Source organism: Amblyomma maculatum, unplaced genomic scaffold (genome assembly GCF_055883805.1).
Source record: "Amblyomma maculatum isolate TAMU_Amacu unplaced genomic scaffold, ASM5588380v1 scaffold_29, whole genome shotgun sequence".
NCBI lineage: Eukaryota > Metazoa > Arthropoda > Arachnida > Ixodida > Ixodidae > Amblyomma > Amblyomma maculatum.
This window is the reverse complement of record NW_028146754.1, coordinates 290,178-308,018: the sequence shown is the minus strand read 5'-3', so window position 1 is coordinate 308,018 and position 17,841 is coordinate 290,178. Positions and strand designations below refer to the sequence as shown.

General features: G+C 43.9%; 1 pseudogene; it reads left to right on the top strand.

Annotated features, from left to right (window-relative positions):
* LOC146170883 (uncharacterized) overlaps window positions 1-8,104 on the top strand; it is a 574,420-nt pseudogene extending 566,316 nt beyond the window's left edge.
* The last annotated feature ends 9,737 nt before the right edge of the window (window positions 8,105-17,841 follow it).

The following is a 17,841-nucleotide window of genomic DNA, read 5'->3' as shown; positions in this document are numbered from 1 at the left end:
GAAGAACACACACTGCGGGTGGGCGGACAGGACACACACTGGACTTGCAACTGAAATTTATTCCGGTGGCAGAAGAAAACTTACGCTCGCCAAGCACTGGAAAAAAAAGAGCGTTGCTCTCATTGTAGTACTTGTGCGGCTCTTGGTTTCAGTTATAAAACACGTTCAAAGGGGAACATGAGCAAAGTACTGCAGCACACCGTAGAAGAACCTCGGTTTGTTTAAGCCTGATCACCACACGTTCTGTGAAGTGATCCTTCTGACTACCAAACAGATACTAGTTTGAGTTCAGGTATAGTGGTAGTGCACAAGGACACACGCTGGACTTGCAATTGAAATTGATTCCGGAAAGGACACGTTTAAAAATGTCATTTTTTTCCTTTCCCCCCTCCTCCTCCACTTGCTCCACTGGTACCGTCTTCAGTTGCAGTCACGTCAAATGTGATAAAAGCCGCTTAAAAAATGTCAAGTTTACAAAATGCACTGAAGTGATTAAATTTGATAACCCTGATATGCAAAGGTGACAAAGAATGTGAGGAATATGATATGAAAAAAAAAAAACTTACAAAACAAAAATATCAACACGAAATAAAAACCATAGTGGCGAAAGAAATCTTCAAAAGTCAATTTGAAGGCTAAAACCGACCTGTGTAAAGGCAGGCTGAGGTGACATTAGATGAAACAGACAATACAACCATGAATTGGTAAAAAAACTACACCGTGACAAACTGAGCAACATTAAGAGCTAGAGTTCCAACACATGCAAAGAAGAACCACCAAAACCCTTGACGCAGCCACAGGTACAAGCCTTAGGACAGAGGAAATGAGGGATGGGAGAAAATTGCCCGCCAGATAGTAACAAGGGCTAAGACGAAACATCAGCTACTTTGTGATGGGAAAAAAGCTTCATAATTTTTGATAGCCACCATACCTTTCTAGAAATTCCCATTCTTTAGTACTGCCCGCGAGAGTAATAAAGAATGGGAATCGTTTCTCTGTTATCATTCCACCATCACTGCCTGTGGGTTTTAGGAACTTGAAGTATTTCAATATCATTTTCATAACAGTTTTCAATTAAGAACAGGTCTTGGTATGCCTTTCACCTTTTTTTAACCTGCTTCACATTAAATTTTTTACTCCATGCTGACACCACTAGCATCATCTACTATCGGATTATACGCTCACAACTCAATGATAATTGAAATTCGCCATGTGGCAGCAGGTGCATCTGGATAGCCCTCGAAAATTTCAATAGCCATTCACTCAAGGGACATTGAGATTGAACATGTGACAGAGATATAAGCCATGTTGAAGTTGAACATGATTTCACCTTAGTGTTTACTTGTGTTGTAATTTATATTTCAGGTTTCGACCTTGTGGCAAGTGTGAGTGTGAAATACATGCACTGCGTGCTGCAAGGCGTCTCCAGGCAGATAACTGAGGCATTGTTCAACACATCAAACTGCTCTCAAAGGTTTTATGTTGGTATGTTCTCATATTCTGACTATGCATTCTGTCACTCTCACTTATTTGCTTATTATACTGTCTTCAAGGACTGCAGATATTGAAAATAAGTATTGGTCTTAGAGCTATGAAATGTAGAAAGTTCAAAGAAATGCAATGAAAAAATGATGTTGGTTAAGCTAGGTCGTGTCCAAAACAAAAATTCGGTATTAGCTATTACTGGAGAATATTGCTGTCTAGTAAAAGGGAGGCTTGTTGGGTTAGTTCGGTAATGATTTGGAATAAAAACAGCGCGAAACCACGGGATGACAGAAAGGCACAGACACGCTCGTGTCTGTGCTTGTTTTTTGTCATACCGTGGTTTCGCGCTGTTTTTATTCTAATGTAGTTTCATCTCTATGTAACAAAATATGCGTGCTCTTGATTATGCAATGACTAAGCAATCACAGGAACCCCTTTTGCTGATTGCATTAACCAAGCCACACTGCATGCAACCACCAGCAGCTTGGCTTGAACCATGAACATTCCACTGAAAGTTAATTTGCATATATCACTCACTTGTGTCCTATTGGACAAAGGCACACGCCTGCCACTCCCCTCCCCCCCTTGGGTTCGATGGTTATGACTGCTGTGCCCAAAGATGCGGGATCGAATCCCGGCCGCGGCAGCCGCTTTTCAAAAGCGCCCGTGTGCTGCATGATATTAGCACATCTTAAAGGCTCCAGGTGGTTGAGATTTCCGAAGCCCTCCACTACAGCATCTCTCATAGCCCGAGTCGCTTTGGAACATTAAACCGCACAAACCAACCAATCACACCATACATGGACAGGCTGTAGTGCTTGGATGCAGCAGATTGTAGCAGCATGATCTTGTGCGTTTCCTCCTGATTGCTCGAGATCACCTGTGTCTTTTGTTGTGCTGCAAACAGCTTGCGTAACAGCGTATAGGCATTTTGCTTTCCCAGCCGCTCCGAGAAGGAATCTTGTCTAAATTAGTTTCAGTGAGTAGTTTCAGTTCTGACACGGCGGTGCACTGCAAGATAACATCTCTATGTAATTAAAACTAATGCGACAAAAATGTAGAATGCAAATGAGATTCCATTACAGCTATGGAAAAAGTGTTTTTTAAGGTAGATCATGAAAGCTATCGTGCTTTTTTATGTATGCAGGTAGCCCATCATGCATGAGGGAGGTCAATGAGCGGTTACTGAATATCCAGCCGCCTCACTGCATTACTCGCCTTCCTCGCCGGATTGAGGAGAGGATGCACTGGAAAGCATCGGAATGGAAACACTGGATTTTGTTCTAAGCCCTTCCCTGCCTTGAGGACCTCATTCCACTAGAGTACTGGAGACATCTTGCCAAGTTGTCAGAAGCTGTGCACATTCTGCTCAGAGTAGCATTGTCAGCCCAGCAGATAGATTATGCAGGTAATGTATTGAAGACATTGTGATCATCTTAATCTTGTAGTCTGTCTACATGTACCTTGCTGCTCACATCTTGTCAGTCTTTTCAGCGCTAAGCACAAATAATTGAACCATACAGAGTAGTTTGTATGACTTTACTTGTAGACTTACAGCTGTCTTTCGAACACAAAAGGCTAAGGAAATCTGGCTTACACAGTGCGTCAATGTTTCATGCTTTGTCATATGCAGTAAGAAAAAAATAATCAATTTTCCTTACTTCCTTTTCAAAAACACCTTTGAACTAGCTCCCATGACCTACATAAATGTGTGAAATGACTGGTTTCTTTAACTGTTGTACTTTTTTCTAGCAAGGCTTTTTTTCATGATGCTGGGCCTTTAGGAATGGTGGATGCAAACGTGCTGCAGTTTCAGTATAGTGGCTCTTACAGGGCATGTGTTTTTAGAAATATATAAGTTTTGAAAAGAAGCAGGTTTCTCACTTCTTGGAGGCAGAGCCTTACATTGAGCAGTACATATGCCACCTGGCATGTTAGAAAATTGAAGGGAAAATGAGGGACTCGTTATGATACAATGAAAGGAGCCAACAGTCTGCAAGCCTAAGATAAATGTAGGGAATATCGTTTTTCTAACACTTTTTGTAGTTGAAATTGATCAGAACTAGTCCTATAATAATTTTAGGGAGAAGGATATTTAAATACAAAGTGGAAGAAAAAACAATGCGTCAGTGGTGGGAGTTGGCCGCTTTCAATGTATCAAAATGTGGCCCTCATTTTCCCTTCAATTTTCTGCTTACTAGTGTGCGAGGAACTCGGTTCTGGCAGTCTGCAGAAAAAAAAAGGTGACGTAACAGGGTTCTCGTAGAGCTTCTGCGCTCCCTAATGATTACGTGTCACACACTCGCGGTATCACAGGGCGTTCCACGTCCGCCACTATGGAAGAGGGTGGCACTGATAAACACTCTTATGGCTCGGCTACAGCCGACACAAATACCCAAGAAAGTGGAAGGTTGGACAGCTGTCAATGTAGTTCAGTTGGAAGAGCACTGTATGCGACATTAAGAGGTCATGGGTTCGTCTTGCACCATCAGCACATTGTTTTTCCTTCCACTTTGTATTTACTTATCTTTCTCCATAAAATTATTGCAGGGCTAATTCTGGTCAATATCAACTGCAAAAAGTTTAAAAGCAAAGATATCCCCTATGTTCACCTTGGAAGCGCAGACTGTTGGCTCCTTTCATTCTGGCATACCAGGTGGCACGTGAAGAGGGAGGATTTGTGTTTTTTGACTTTGACCCTGGTGTGCTCTCTGATAAAGGCCAGTCGGTCTGCTTTCTATGGTAATAGGGAGGGAGATGCACTCTTCAGTTTTTGTCCGCGTACTTAAGACTGCTAGCAAATACCATTTATTGGTTTCTGTGTTCCATACATGTCTGTATGCTTCTGTGCTGTAGCTGACTAATCATAGCAACATTTTTGTACTTATATGCCAGTTAAAATATTTTGAAAGTTTTTGCTAGGGCAGGCCTTCCTGTGGGACAGCACATTTACAAAGTGGTGAATTGATTGGCTATGTTGTGCAGTCACAGTTACGAAGAAAATCATGGTTTCTTAATATTTGATATATTTGTTACCAAAAGCCTTGTGATGGCTCACAAGTGCATAGCCTGGAATTAACCGCCATTCAACGCATCTTGGTAGGCTTTGGAGGCAGTGCAGGCCAGCATAGCTTAGCTTTGTTTTTGGTGCCAGGTGTTAACAGCCATAATCGAAGTCGGAATAAGTCTGAAGAGGGCTGCAACAAGTTAAAGTTAAAGGAAACTGTAATCACGTTTGCTGAGGATATTTGCCAACCGTGTTTTCAAAATAAAATGGCATTTTTTACGCCTGTCTTGTCAAGGTATCGACGTAAGAAGAAAGAGGGGGGGGGGTTCATTACAGATTTTTCTAATCTAAGCACCCTTGTCACTTTGAGCTTAGCGATTGTGAAAAAAAATGGCGTGCTTTGAGTCGACTATGTACCATAATTTTTTATTTTCATCATATGAGACACTCTCAAGGATGGCAACGTGTTTTAACGACTTAACACCAGAAGGAGAAAAGCATATAATCCTCAATTTTGAGCCAGTGATAAATAATTGTAGTATACTGGCACATATAATTTAACTATGGAAAGAAGTCTGTCCCTGAACTCGCAGCCCTTGATCACCAGAAAAAACTTTTACACTGCCTTCATCCACTCACATAAGCTGCCGGTAACATGGGAGGCAATAAGATTGGCCCCCTAATTTCAGATTATTTTATTTGTAAAAAAAAAGTTTACTTGTGTGCAGAAATTTAAGATAAAATAGTTATTCTAACAGTTTATTGAAGATGATTGAAGTAGTGTACATGCTGGTGTATGCTTGCTTGCTTTTATTACAGTGTCACTCTCTATACTGTTTTCTTTTTTCAGGGTCCCTCCTGTCCACATTTGTGGTATGTTGCCAGGCGTTGTATGGTGTAACAGCTGCAACGTTTAATGTGCATCAGCTCCTGCACTTGGCCAACAGTGTTCGAAATTTAGGACCTTTATGGGCCCATTCTGCCTTCGTTTTCGTAGGGGGCAATGGCAAACTAGTAAAATCTGTGACAGCTGCTCGTGGCCTTCCTCATCAAATTGTGGAGCGTGTGGTGATGACGCAGCAGCTGAAGAACTTTATTGCCATCGGAGGAATCACAGAAGAAGAGAAAGTGATCTGTAATCGGTTCCTCGGACATCCCCATGTTAAAAATGCAGCAGAGGAGGATGGAGCAACACTTCTCAGTCAAAACAAGTGTGCGACCTTGACTGCTTCAGAAAAATTGGCTCTGAATCAGGTTGGCTGTGATCCCACACAAGCGGAGTGCTATGAAAGGTTAATTTATAGGAAACAAGTTTACCAAGCACTTTGTACCAAAAGCCAGAAAAAAGTGACAGCACCTTTGTGAACATCTCAGATGGGTACTTTCGAATTGAAAAGGTGGTTCGTGCACCATTTGAGGCTGGGCATGCTTGTTTCTTACTGTGTTGAGAAGTAATTGTTTCAGACTCCATCCATTGTCCAGATTACATCAAACCGTGTTTTATGTCTAGAAGGTCTGAACTGAAAGTACTAAGACCGTGGCAGATCATAAGTAGCTGCACATACATAGAGTTATGCAAGTTGCAGAAAGCATTTGTGCGCTGCCTGCCTAATATGATTGAGCAAGATTAGGCCTGTAAGAGAGTGCTACTATTTAGGCTTTTCTTTTTCTTGCTTTACCTGATTAGAGATTTGGCATTTCTACATAAGTTTTAACTATGATGTAGCCTTATTGTTATTGGCAAGAGCCAATGGCTGTTTAAGTGAGGACACATGCCGCTTGGCTAATATGAAGCTGTATGCAAGAGGCTTAGACTGTTGTTCCTGTTTGTGCATCTTCATGGTCAGATCTTATCTGTGAAGCACGTGCAACGAGCTGGAAACCAAAGAAAGATGTATCACACAGTGGTGTAGCTGACAAATAAATCTTAAAGCTCAAAACCCTAATGACAGTTTATGTAATTCTGGAAATGTAGAAAGTGGCCGTGGTGTAGTCAAGCAGCTTTATCAGGCAAACATCTTTACTTGTCATAAAGATTATCTTTTGCTCTCACCATGTCTGCACTCCTTCTGACTGATGTAGTTACCTATGTTTTGCACTTTTCAGCTGCTCATTTGAAACAGTGGTATGTGTAGGCTGAGAGACATTGGCCTTGCAGTGTGAAGAGCCCTACCATTAACATAAACTAATGAACTATAGCCACACATCTGTATGGATAGCTGGAATGTTTATGAAAAACTAGGTGTGTGGCTAACATTCGCGAATGAAATAGCTGAAGTGTTTATGAAAAACTAGGTGTGTGGCTAACGTTCACGAAGGAGAAGTATGCTTGCTGAAAGGTATTATGATGTTCTGAATAAGGCATTTTGTGACCAGGGTTTTGTACATATTGGAATGTTATTTCTGCCATGTTAAATATTTGTGTTTTTGTAACTGTGCTAAGCGAGTGTTTTTTAATTGTGTGACCTGTGTTTTTTTGGGTACAGCAAAAGAGAGAGAGAATTAAAACTTTATTGTCCTGAGTAGTGTTACTGAGTATTAGTGGAAGAGCCAAGTGGCCGTTAAATGGTGGCTTGCAGTGACTTCTCCAGTGCGGTGTTACGGCGCCCATTTGTATATCGGGGCTTCAGTACTATTTCTAATAGTGCATAATTGGCCTTGACAACATCCAATTTGTGCTGTATGGCTGTAATGCTTCTCTGTATTAAGGTTGCTGTGAGCTATTTCTTGTTGGTACCCGCGTCTTTCTGAAAGTTTTACATCTGGCCAGGCTGGTATCTCCTTAATTCTCCTTGAACAAGAGAAAGATGGCTACACAGTATGAGAAAGGCACTGAACATGGGTAGAGGGCGAGCCTCAATTCGTAAGTCGAGCCAACGTTTTGACAAGTGGACTTGTTTTGGTCTGGGCCAGACGAACACAAGTGGAGCTGCACAAGAATGCTGAATTGGGCGAGTTGGTGCATTTGCATTTTAGGAAACGTAGCGCAAAGAAGACAAGGACAAAATGGGGGATACACACACGATAAGTGCTCGGGTGTGTATCCCTCATTTTGTCGATCGTGTGTGTATCCCTCATTTTGTCCTTGTCTTTGCACTACGTTTCCTAAAATGCGAAGACAAGTGGGCTTGCGGAAACATTGTGGCTCAGCTTTCGAACTGAGGCTCCCCTTCTACCTTTGTTCGGTGCTCTTCATACTGTTACTGTTTTTTTTAGCGTTTCATGGATTGCAGCCTACTTGTTTACGGTTTATAGACCTTGTGAATGTAAAGAGTTTTTTCATAACAGTTGAATGCATATGATGATGAAATTTGTTATATGCAAAATAAAAGATGACATTTTGTCTGCACACAAACATCTTGTTGAGCCCATTTTAAGAGTGTAATGAATATTGCTTGCTCACTCCAGGCACTGCTACATGGTGTGAGGAGCGAAAAAAGAGTATAGGAAACTACTGGTAGGCCTTGTCATGTTCAGACCTTAATTTGCACAGAACTTGTCAATGATTGTGCCGATTCAGGTGGTAACATTGTTCTTGTAGGTGCTAACATATGGCGTGCCCCACTTGTGTTCAAGGACTCTCATACTGACTGGATTGCCACTAGTGTCTAGCTTCAGCCCAAAATAGGCAAGTAATCATTGTCCGCCAAGCTTTACGGCAGTTGATGCCAGAATGAACCAGCACCTGCCTTGGCCGCCGTAACTGTGGTATGGCCAGATGTCCGCACAGATGCTTAAAGCAAAAGTGCATACTCGGTGCTTTAAATAAAACACAATTCAAACATTATGTGACCATTCAGTGTTAGTATCGTTGGTAAACAGTGACATTTTTTGGGAAGCCGAAGGATTTGTCCGACGTTGCCAAAGGAGCTTACTTCAAAGGCAAGTTGTGGTAGCTTGTAGCACCCAGAAGGTATAGGAGGTGGTTTAATGGAATATCGTTAGTTTTGAAAGGCTGGTGGTGCGTAATGAGCCACATGGCACCTTGACCTAACTACACTCGCTACATGTCAAATGCCTCCACCATACCCCTCTATTTAACCTGGCCTTGGCCCAACAGCATTTGCTTGATCCCTGGAAGTTTCCAAATCTCATCTGCCCACCTGAGATTCCATCGGCCCCTGCACACTTCCCTTCTTCCTTTGGAATCCAGTCCCCTGATAGACAGTATTCAAACAGTAATTGATGGTCGCTGAGGGCCCTTAGCAACTACTGGTTCTCCTTTGCATCATATGTGCCCTGCCCTGCCCCCAATTCATCATTTCAGGTAGGATGCAAGTAACTTCAATTTTTCAAGCACTGCACTTCCTGTCTAAATTAATGGGCTACATACCATTTCCTGTTCTATTTACCTGTACGCTTGCCCACAGTTTTCATTAGCCTCCGCATTTCCTGCGCATAGGGAGTAACGGATGTTGATTTCCACATCGTGTGAGTGTAGTATACACCGGTATATAGCACCGCGGCATCGCCCTAGACTCTACAGGAAAGGATCGAACACGAAATTTACAGCGAAAATAAGCGCCAAAAAACGACTACGGCAAGCGGTACCGTTCGCTTCGTCGCTCTATTCTGCCTTTCAAAAAATTACTCGATCGTTACCCGGAAACGTACGCGTAAGTGACCATTCACACTTTTCGCAATCTCTAGCAATGCGCGGACTTAATTGGTCGTTCGACTCCATCTGTCGATGCAGCGCGCCTAGAAAACCGACTTATTTCTTGAGCGGTTTCGACAAGTCCGATGAACACGAAAAATACGATCGTCCGTCTGTTGGTAAACACGCACGTCCAATATTTGAAGCCGGCTGCATTACTTACGCAGGGCGAGCACGTACGTACAGTGCACTTCATTCTACAATCAGCTAAAGCCAAAAACATTCGAGTAATCCATTTTGCTCTCTGCATGTAGAACGCGCGAAGTTCCGAAAAGCGAGCGTCACGGCTGCATGTGTGTTACTGGCGCACTGGCGCACTGGCCCAGTGACCGTCGATTTTCAGCGCCCGAGCCAGTGACTCCAGTAAACTATACTCGGTGTGACCCTGCGACATCGGCTGTGATGCACAGCAGCCAGCACAATTTCCCAGCGCACACCAGTATTTCATTACTGGGACGAGTGAAACCCAGCGTTGCCAGTACCATTTGATTAGGACCCACTGAGCGCAGTTGCAGTGCCAGCGTCAATCCAGTGCAGCCCAATGTGCCCAGTGGCCTCCGAGTGCCCCTGGCAGCGGCACCAGCGTCTTCGAGTGCAATACCAGCGTTACCAGCGTGAAACATACGCTGGAAAAACACTGGTAGTCGCTGGGATACGCTGGTTTTTGCAATAGGGAAATATAGAGCTTCGCATGATATATGCAATTTTATTTTCACACATTTTCTTCTGACGGCCTACACGACTGACTTCTGCAAAATATCACCAATGGCCTTTCTGTCTGAGATCCTTTTGGCAGTCGACATGTCACTTGGGTTTTCAGTGACCACCTTTTGTATTAGATCTAAAAAACAAGAAGATATGCATAAGTAATGAAAAAAAAGGTGTTTAAGGTCATGGTTCAGAATTACATTCTTGATCTGCCACTAATTTTAACATTCATTTCACAGGAGCGCAATAGAAGAAATAGGATTTGTAGCAATTTTTGGAGCAACAATACCCGTATATGGAGCAGCTCACAGGAGAAAAACAAGCCTGTACTTTGCAGAATGAATTTAAATTCTGAAGTCATTAACGAGAGAAGAAACATTACCTTCGGGGCAAACAAACAAAAAATATGTGAATATCAGACCGTATGGATGTGATCCAAAGGAAATCTAGCACGGGCCACCTATTACAGGTGCTTGGCATTTTTCGTTTCAGAATCCGGCGTGCACCTCTTTCTGCAAGCGTTTTGTACCGCAAGGCGTGGCATCAAACAAAAAAAGAATGTTAGCCATACAACGAAGGTTAATTTTTCAAACTTCGCAGCACACAAAAAAACAGATACAAAAAGCTAGAGAATGTGCTTTTTTTTTGCATCTAGCGCGGTTTGACCATCTCATTCAGAGATTCTTGCTTGCAAGACTCTTAAAACAATATTTTACTGTCTGCGAAATCCATAGATTGTGTTGCGCGACGACAGCTTCGGTAGAGATTCAAAGCCATCAGCCTGATATCAGCCTGTGCTTAAATGCGACCGCAGTACGAAAAACAAAAATCTTCATTCAAAATCAAAGAGAAAAAAACAAAACAAAAAATAGCAACCCAAAGGCGAAAGGACAAATGTCAAAAGCCGGTAGGAAAGCAAGTAGTATATAATTCGTATAAGCAAGGCTATATATTTCGTGCACAGAGCAATCTAGATGTTCCGGCATCCATATATATTAATTCTGGCAGTGTTGGGCTGCATTCTGGTGTTATGGAATTCAAAATTTGGCTGCTGCGCGTTTCCCGACATGCCGATGCCTCACCCTCCACCCCCCCCCCCCCAATTTATTATCACCAACAGAAGCCATAACTATGCATCTCCACTATCTGACGGGAAAGTGAGTCTTGGGTATATCAACTAGACAGCATAAAAACACCCTTGCTGCACATGAATACCCCAACAGAATACAGAAAACTTCCAGAAGGCACATAAAAAAAAAAGCTAGATACACCCATTAAAAGCATGCGGTGCTTAAAACAAAGCATGGAAGTATTACTGCAAAATCAAAAATACTACCACGCCCCTTCTAGCAGTGCAACACAGTAGCAGTGGTGCCTCGTTACAAATGGCCTCTTTGCAATAAAAGGATGCTTCACCGCACGAACTGTGACCCGTGCGTTGAAGCATCCTCAAACCGCAACAGTTCAGCGCACTCAAAGTGGAGGAAGCACGTGAATGCTAGAAAGGAAAATATGGGTAGACGTTAGAACGGCATGAAGCCATCTCAAAATAAAAATAAAAGGCCAGTAAAATGCTGGGGTGTCTGAAACGTGATGACTGGCTATAACACGGTCGCAGAAAGTTGTCTCTGAGCATGGCAAACTTTTGCGGCCGTTCGGCGCATTTTGGCGCAAATTCAGCATATAATGCGCACGCAGAATTATGCCGCTGTATCAAAATGGCGCAATTGGCACAGCTGTTGAAGCATTGATTTCAGCAACAAGCATAAAACGAAACCTAGTCATGATTACCATCACCTTCTCAGGGGTTGCCGGCATCTCTGCAGTCCTTCTGCAATGCTGGGCCGTGAGGCTTCTCTCTCAACTCCACAGGTGTCCAGAAATACCACCACTATTTCCCGCTCCACTTTTGTCTCATTTTTCTTGCTTGTGATAAATTGATCTTTTCTCTCGCTGATGTACAGATTCGACCCAAAGTGAACCTGCAAACACAACATTGGCACACATAAAATATGTATATATAGAGGGTGGAAAAAAAAAGAGGCAGAGTCATCCATAATGAGAATTTGCAACACTAAGATGAGTTCAAAAAGTACTTCAGTGGTTGTTTATGTGGTTTAACATCACAAACTGACTCAGGCTATAAGAGACGCCACAGTGGAAGGCTCCAGAAATTTATACCACCTAGGGTTTTTCACATGCAAGGCATCGCACAGCCCAATGGCGCCTTGTTTTTCACGAACTTCGAAAAGTGGCCACTGCCGCCAGAATTCGATCCTGCATTCTTGATTTCAGCAGTCGTTGCCCGGAATCAGATCGCGGACAGCCAATTGCAGAATGCTTTGAGGTATTCAACTTCCGTTTTCGCTTTTTTTGCGACAAATTTTTCTATAATCCGTTTTGGACGAAGGAAGATCCTGCAGACGATCACTTCATTTCGTCCATGCACATACGAGGGCATCGAGTCGGTTGATTGGTACGGTAATAAGAGAAAACAAAGGTTATAGAGTGGCTAGATATTGTTTACTTTCGAAAGGAGCTGGAGGAAGTCCCTGCTTGCAATGGAAGTCTGCATCGATGTTCTGGAGCACACCACGCACCAATGTGGTGTTTCCATTAGAAGAAACCCGATGTGTTACATGAAATTTCATCAGTGTTATATCGTACTTCATGCTGTTAAGTGTTAGAAATGGAGTATTAGCCTAACTGTACTTTCCTAGACTGAACCGCGAGGCAGCAGTAACAGAGCAACGGTGAAAACGCGCCGCTCTGTTGCAGTCCCGTTGTTTGTGCGGTGTGCGCCAGTGGCAACGACAGGCGTTAGTGTAGTGATGGCACGACACATCGCCAAGCATTGTCGCTTCACATGGTTACGACTTAAATGTTAGCTCCGTTAAATGGATTAATGTTACTTCAATAACATTCGCCATCCAACTTGGTATCAATGCAACCAACCCAGCTTTTTAGCTCCTTGCATGCAGTCATGTGGCTGACAGAAGAACTGAGACTAGACAGTGGATGTTTGCTGGACTCACACATGCATACACATGACAGCTGAGTAAAAATGGCCAAACATTTTTTCGCAACTACTATTTTTGGCATTGACTAGTTATTGGTGCTGTTTTGTTTACAAATTTATGCTGGCCGTGTTCCTGCTAAAGGTGTGCAAGGGCCGAAATTTTCAGCCTGAGCCCAGCCCAACCCGGTGCTTGGATTTAAGGCCCGGGCCCGGCCCGTCATTCTATAATTGCAGTTGAAGCGATGAAAAAGAAGAAAATAATTTCAGAATAATAAGTTTATCTACGCTCTTAAATGAGTTGTCACATTTGAAATGACAAATCTGCTGAATATATGTGGCACAGGACATACGTAGAATTAACTTAGAGCACACAAAAAAAGTTATCCATGGAATTGACGCATTTGCAGCGCTCCTGGATATTGAACCCGGTGACGCTGAAGTTTCTTTCGTTACTACAACTTGTGGCTGGAGAGGCTAACACGTTCTTTAATAGGAAAAGAAGTAGCAGCTTGTTTGCTTCTTGGAAAGTGCGCTAGCTCTAAAGCTAAAAAAAGGGGTTGATTTTGTGGCCAAGTACTCGGTGAGCTCGCCTGGCTCCCCATATGCCTTTCACGTGAACTTTTCGCAGCAACAGGAACAAGAAAAGACACTTGCACTGCAAATGCTTTGAGCTATGTGCCGCTTGAGATGAGGCCATCTCGAGGCGGGAGTAAGTCACAAGTGATGTGTGATAGGAGACAGCATGGTGCGAATTTCAAAACGGATACCCTAACATCAGCGCTGGTGTTACCAAAGCCGAGACGCGAACTGGAAACTAAATAGCCCACAAGCTGCCCTTCTACTCGGTCACTGATGGCTACCAAAGATCCGGTCGCAGTGAGGAAGAAAGACGGGTCAACGCGAGAAAGAACTCTCAAGCTCTCGCGTGGGAACGGCGCGGTAAAATGCTGTGCAGTCTAGACACTTATCGCACTATGGCTGTATTCGCACTTTTGCAGATGTTGCATGTGTCCGTGATCAGGGTGTCCGGCCTGGCCCACCCAAGATAAATGCACTTGGGCTCAGACCGAGCCCAAGGGCTTCTGAGCAGCCCCAGCTCTTGAAAACTCTAGAACCTACCTTAACTATAAAGCAGGCTTGGGAATGCAGGTTAACTGCAAATTTTTTTACAGAAAGAAGGGGGGGGGGGGAGGCAGTGGTCATTGTACAACAATGCGCAGTCTCTCCCTGTAGTCCACCATTCCCATAGTCATCAACGCTTGTCAAACAGATAAGGAGCCAACAGAAGGCACAGGCAAATCCACATTCATAGCATAGTCTTTATTCTCCATGCCACTGGTCGCTTTGTTCCGCCAGCAGTTGTTAGGCCTTTTGTCAGGTGCCGTCTCAACACGGTATCAACACAATTTGCACTGATAGCTTTGTTTTGGTGCCATGAGTGCGACTCGGCAGCAGTCATTCACAGTGAAAAACAAGCTAAAGTTTACAAACCAGTTTTTTTTTTACCCTCACGCGCCGGCTGCTAGCGCACTCCGGCTCTCGACACTAGGCAACATCTGTCAGGCGCGCGTGACAGGGGACTGCAGGACTGTGGGTCATGCGGAGGCCCCGCGTTGAATACGTGTTTGTGAGCGATCGTTCTTCAATGCTGTCGTTAACACACTGTACCGCTTATGCATGGAGGTGTATGCTGTGCCTCGCTGCTCATACCTGTCCCTGTTCCAGAGAGTACAACAGCATTTTAAAGCGCACTGTTTTTTTTTTACGCAATATACGAAGGTAGTCGACCATGCAGGTTGAAAACTGTAAATCACCGTTTATGTGCAGTGGCGGCGTTTTTTTCTGGGACTGCCCTTCGCATAATTTACACGTTTCGCTTTTTACTTTTTTGATTCTGCAAATGAGAATGCAAAATTTCGGACCAGACTCCGTGATGTGAGATGTAACCGGATCTGAGAGCTTCGCGCTGAAGGTTGCTTAGGCAAAACGCATGTTTTCGGCCACCAGTGGCTTGTCTTTGGCTTTCGTTTGCCGTTCCTTAACAGCAGTGTAAGTCTGACTATAACAGATGCATGGGTGAGTTGGTAAAACAAAAGTGCAGAAAGCAGGCAAAAAAATACTGGCACCCACATTTTTTTTTAATGGTGCTGTGTGAAACTTGACTATTAGCAATACAAATTGTTATTTCCTTATTACAGAGAAAAGTATGCGTGCAAAATATTTGAGCGCCAGAGCTTTTTGCTGTTAGCATCTGCCCGAGACACAACACAGTTTCATTACATGCTGTGACCTGGCCCAAATAGCTAAACAGCCCTTTCACACTCACTGAAAGCATTGAAAGAGAATATACTTGTATTCAGCTGCTACTGTGTTAATATTTTTTGAAAACTTAAAAGGAATAGAGAAACTGTGTTGTGTCCTCTAGCGGTGGCACTGGTTGGTTGGTTGGTCGGAACCTATGGCCACTCTTTGATGAAGAAGAAGGCGCTTGTGTATTGTGCGATGTCAGCGCGCGTTAAAGAACCCATGGTATGTGTTAAACTTCCGGAGCACTTCACTACGGCGTACCATAAAGCCGGTACCACTTTTGGACGCTAAACTCCACATACCACTGATAACCGAGTTGTCATGCTCCAGCTAGCATTTCTTTGCTGCAGTTTCTTTGGCATCTACAAAAATGCTTGATACGCAGGCATTACGGTTTGATAGGCACTAGATTTTCCAGGGATAAAACGAAACGATCCTAATGTGGCGGTATCTATAAAGCACAAAAAGCTTGCCTGCTGTTAGCCTGTTGACTCAGATGCGCACACCGCGATAATTTGTTGGTGTTAATGACACACACCACGCTAACAGCAGCACAGCGCAATTGGTGAGGTTCGAAATGGCTGGCATGAAGAAAGAGCTCACTGGAAGTGAAATTATATGCGAGTCGTACGCAAGAGTAATGGTTTGGTTTGGTTCATGGGGTTTAACGTCCCAAAGCGACTCAGGCTTTGAGAGACGCCGTAGTGGAGTACATTGGAAATTTAGAGCACCTAAAGGTTCTTTAATGTGCACTTACATCACACCGCACAACAGGCGCGTTGCTTTTCGCCTCTATCGAAAAGCGGCCGTTGGCGGTCGGGATACGATCCCGCATCGTTGGGAACAGTAGTCGAGTGCCATAACAACTGCGCCACCCCTGCGGGGTGCAAGAGTAATGCTTTCAATTGTTCAGACATTTTGTCATCAGTAAGGCACCAAAATGACAGCATTATAGCGCAGTCGCATGCTGAGCATCAAACACAGTTAATGTGAATGAACTAAATCCCACTAATAACTAGTCGATTTTAACTCTACGACAATGAAAATAAACTTGCTCCAACACAATCATGCCATGCAAATATTTTTGGCAATTTTGTCTAGCTCCCGAACGCTAGCTGAACGTAGCTACTGGACAGGCACGGTCCCGCAGTTCCCAAGGAAGTGTCCACGTGGCGGCGCGCCCATCGGCAAAAAATGGCCGCGCCCGGGAGCAGCTATAAATCTGGTCTATAGCCACTGGAAATTTGCAACAAAGCTGCAGCAAAACAAAATGACGTCGAAGAGTTGTGCATTCGCAAGTGGAGGAAGAAAAAAAATCTTGAAACAATTACAAACGTTTCGTGGCCTGAAGACTGGATTCCACTCCGTCCTCCTTTATTCACTACATAGTGAAGTGCGCCTTTTTTGGAGAAAAATAATTTTTGGGTAGAAATTAAGAATAGAGTACAGAAAAGCAGTGATGTACCTGAAATAGCATTTGTAACAATTTTAAGAGCAGCAAAATCTTAATTTTTGTAGTAGTAATATCCATATTTGGAGAAGCTCAATGAAAAAAAAACTGCACTTAGCAGCAGCATGAAGTTTTGGAGCCATTAAACAGTGAGGAAACATTACTCTCGGCATAAAAAAATGAAAAGATGTGAACATCGACTGTATGAATGTGATCCAAAGGAAATCTAGAAAGGGCCACCTATCACCGGCCCTTACTATATTTCCTTTAAAAATCTGGCATGTACCTATTTTTAAGTAAGCATTTTGTATTGCAAGGCATGCTATCACACTAAGAAAAATAGAATGTGAGCCATAAACCCGAGCAGGTTAATTTTTCAAACTTCCGGGACTGAATAAAAAACCAAAATCTAGAGAATATTCATTCTTTTTTTTTCTGCATCTAGTGCGGTTTGACGATCTTAATCATATGGGATCTTATGCCCCACCGGGGTGGCGCAGTGGTTACGGTGCTCGACTACTGTTCCCAAGGATGCGGGATCGAATTCCGGCCTCGGCGGCCGCTTTTCGATGGGGGCGAAAAGCAACCCAAGTAGCACAATGTGGGCTATCAAGTGCGGGCCCTAGTGGGTTCGATGAGGGCAATGTTTGACGGGCCGATGCAGGCTCTGCAAGTCGGGCTCCGGTAGGCCCAAAGAAGGCAGCCCACGAAACTACCCCATTGGTCCCACTTTGGACCGATCGGGGCAGCCCAAGTGGGGCACAATGTCTGATTTACTAATCGGTTCAACAGCGGAAGTGGGTGGGCTGCCTACATAGGCAGCCTAAGTGGGTTTTACAGCAGGTTGATGTGGGCTGCCTACATCGGCAGCCTAAATTGGTCCCTCAACAGATTGATGTGGGCTGCCTATATCGGCAGCCTAAGTGGGCCCCACAGCAGACTAATGTGGGCTGCCTACATCGACAGCCTAAATAGGTCCCTCAACAGATTGATGTGGGCTGCCTATATCGGCAGCCTAAGTAGGCCCCACCGCAGATTGATGTCGGCTGCCTACATCGGCAGCCTAAGTCGGTCCTACAGCAGGTTGATGTGGGCAGCCTATGTAGGCTTCCTCAATGGGGCCCACAGCAGGTTCAGGTGGGCGGCCTTAATGGGATCCACCACGGGCTAACTTGCGCTGCCTAAATGGGTGAACACCTTTAGCAACC